Here is a 3,124-nt window from a genome sequence, read left to right on the forward strand (position 1 = left end):
GACTCATGAATTTACTTTATTAAAAATATAATTTTTGGAATTAAATGTCGCTACTATTACTACTGCTTTAATCGAAGATAGTTGTAGGACATCCAAATTTGTAATTATTATTTATTAAATATTTAATTATAAATATTTATTTAATTATCATTAATTAAAACTTGCAATATTTAACAATTTCCATCAAAAAATAATTTACTTGTTTGAATTGAAATAAATTGTATCACCTACTGGAAAATATTGAATAAAAATATTGTTCTTAGAATTAAACTTGATATTGTGATGATTATGTACTCAAAAAAATATAAATTGTAATGAAATTCGCACTTAGTACTTCTCCTCTTCGTTTATTTATGACGTAGTAGCTGTTTTAATCGCTTTCTATCGTTATAGGAATGGCAAAAAAATATCTTCCACATGTCGCTGGCAATTTTAAGTTTACCTATTACTTATACCTTTATACAGTTCTGCTTGTATACTTCATTTCGCACAGAAATATCTGCTTAAACCATACTTTTGGACTTGTTTTTGTAAGAAGAGTCAGTTAGCAGAGCATGCAACTGAGGAGTTATTTCTAAAATCTGACTTAAATGCATAAAATTTAAAAACAAAATAACTAGATAAAATTTGAGAGTACTAACAGAGTATTACAGAATACTTTCTATCTATCTTATCTATCTACTTGTGACAATATATCACAAGAATCTATCTTTGACAACTATATAAAACAGCTATTGGTATCCGTTCCTAAGACAATTTTTTACTATAATAAACTACCTAAAGCATTTAAAGGCGGTTAAAATTGATATTCACATAAACCATGACTAGTCATTATGTGATCCTAATCATTTAATGCATAAATTAATGAGTATTTCTAGTATCTTAATTGACTTGTTTGCTGAACATTTCAATAAATACCTCTGTCACTTCATGTGAGCTAAAGTTTTTGAAACAGAAACTTATAAAAAACTTCTTATGTTTCGTCACGATTTCAAATTTTTTTCAATCTATAATATATATACTTTTAACAAAAGATGGGAAGACCGATAAAAGGAAATCGCAAACTCTAATTGAGATGTCCTGCAAAGACATTGGTCTTCTGGGTTGACTGCAGGACACTGTAAACTAGGGAACAATGCTAGAAGACTAGGTCTTCTTTTCTATCAAATCTGTCGTAGCTGTGAAGAGGACGATAAGAGCGCATCTCATCTTTTGTGTTTTTGCCCGGTTCATGCACGTCGGCGACTTAGTACTTTAGGAGCCCCCCTTCCTTGAGGACCTGAACCAGTTACAGGATCTGACTTTAAATAGCACTTTATGCTTCGCAAAGGGTTCTAGGTGGTTTTAAACCCTAAAGTTTTCATTATATATATACGGCATCACAATAGGCCAATAGTCCTAAGTGGATCCACTGGGGATCACCGGTATAACCTAACCTAACCTAATATAAGGTAAACAATATTTGTTGGTACAATGATTCACATTTTACCTATGACCATGATTTTTCAACGTATATCATTAAGCAAGAAATGGAAAAAATTAAGTCCCTCGTAAGTTAAGGCGAATGTATCAATTTATTAAATAAGATTTCATCAAAAAATACTTCTTATGAATAAACCCTGGCATCTGAAAACTCCCCTATTTACCCTTTAAAATTTTTCCGATAGTGGTACTTGTGTTTCCCCATTTGTAGCGCTATCAAAACTTTATTTAGGACTACTTATTTTTTTAAAAATATATGCAATGATAACAGATTAACATTTTTTTATTATTATTGGTTGTAGGGCTTGTAGATTACCTATAGTAATCCTAGACAATTAATAAATCTGAACTCTCATCGTTTCCTCTTTTTATCCACTAATAAACTATTCTTAAACTAATTGCCATAGAAGAAACTCAAGACCCTACAGCTATTTTATGAAATATGGTCGTTTCTAAAAACGATCGGGATATTTTATAAATTATACTTGCTGGAATATGATCATTATACGGAGTTAAGGTACAACCTAGTTAAGTTAAGGTACAACCTATAGTTGTTCAGGAAGATGTGGTAATCACTTTAAAAGTAATATGTGTATTTTATTTCGCAGTTTACAGTGGGAATGGTTACTGTAGGATTCCCATCTTTTGTATGACACTAACGATTTGCTAGATTTGTCAAACTCTGTTAAAAAATTGAAAAAATAATTAATACTTTCAAGACTTAAGTGGTTATTGTGTATAATGCAATGGAACTTATATTTTAGAGGCGTTTTGTGAGCGAGTTTTTGAAAAACGAATAGCTTTTAAGAAGTTTTAATGTAGTTAAATGTTGTTTCGTAAATAAAAACTATAGTTTTCCAAACTTACATTGTGACCGAAAAGTTTCCGGAAATTTTAAATAAAACGCAAAATTCTTAATCTTCATCAATATTTATTTTATCTCCTTCAAAATATGCTCCGTAGAAGCGATACACAAATGCCAACGTTTCTTCAATCATCAAAAACATTTTTTTATAGCGTTCTTTCGTATGGCTTTGAGTTCCCTCTGCGAATTCTGTTTTACGTCTTCTATGGATTCAAAACGCGTTCCTCTGAGTGGTAATTTGAGGTTGGGAAACAGGAAAAAGTCACACGGTGCAAGATCAGGTGAATACGGTGGCTGTTCGATGGTATTTATTGAATGTTTGGCCTTAAAATCGTTGATAATGTTGAACAAATTGAGGTGAATCGGAACAAGCCGGGCGTTGACACGTCGCATACACAAATTGTCCACCAAAATCAAACGAGCCATCTCACGACCGATGCCTAGCTCTCGTGCTATCTCTCTAACACTCACATGAGGATTTTTGAACACGATTTCCTTTGCCTTTTCAATGTTTTCGTCGGTGGTAGAGGTCGAAGGTCGTCCAGAACGCGGCATGTCTTCGACGGTCGTACGACAGTCCTGAAAGGCTTTGTACCACTCATAAACTTGAGTTTTCGATAAAACTGATTCCCCATAAGCCTTTTGTAGCATTCGCAACGATTCTGCACACGAAATTTCGTTCGAAAAACAAAATTTGATGCAAACTCTTTGTTCAATATTTTTTTCCATTGTTTTTTTCGCAACGCACTACTGAGGTGAACTGGTTTCAACAGCTGC

The sequence above is a fragment of the Teleopsis dalmanni genome, chromosome 2 (genome assembly GCF_002237135.1).
Source record: "Teleopsis dalmanni isolate 2A chromosome 2, ASM223713v2, whole genome shotgun sequence".
In the NCBI taxonomy this organism is placed as follows: domain Eukaryota; kingdom Metazoa; phylum Arthropoda; class Insecta; order Diptera; family Diopsidae; genus Teleopsis; species Teleopsis dalmanni.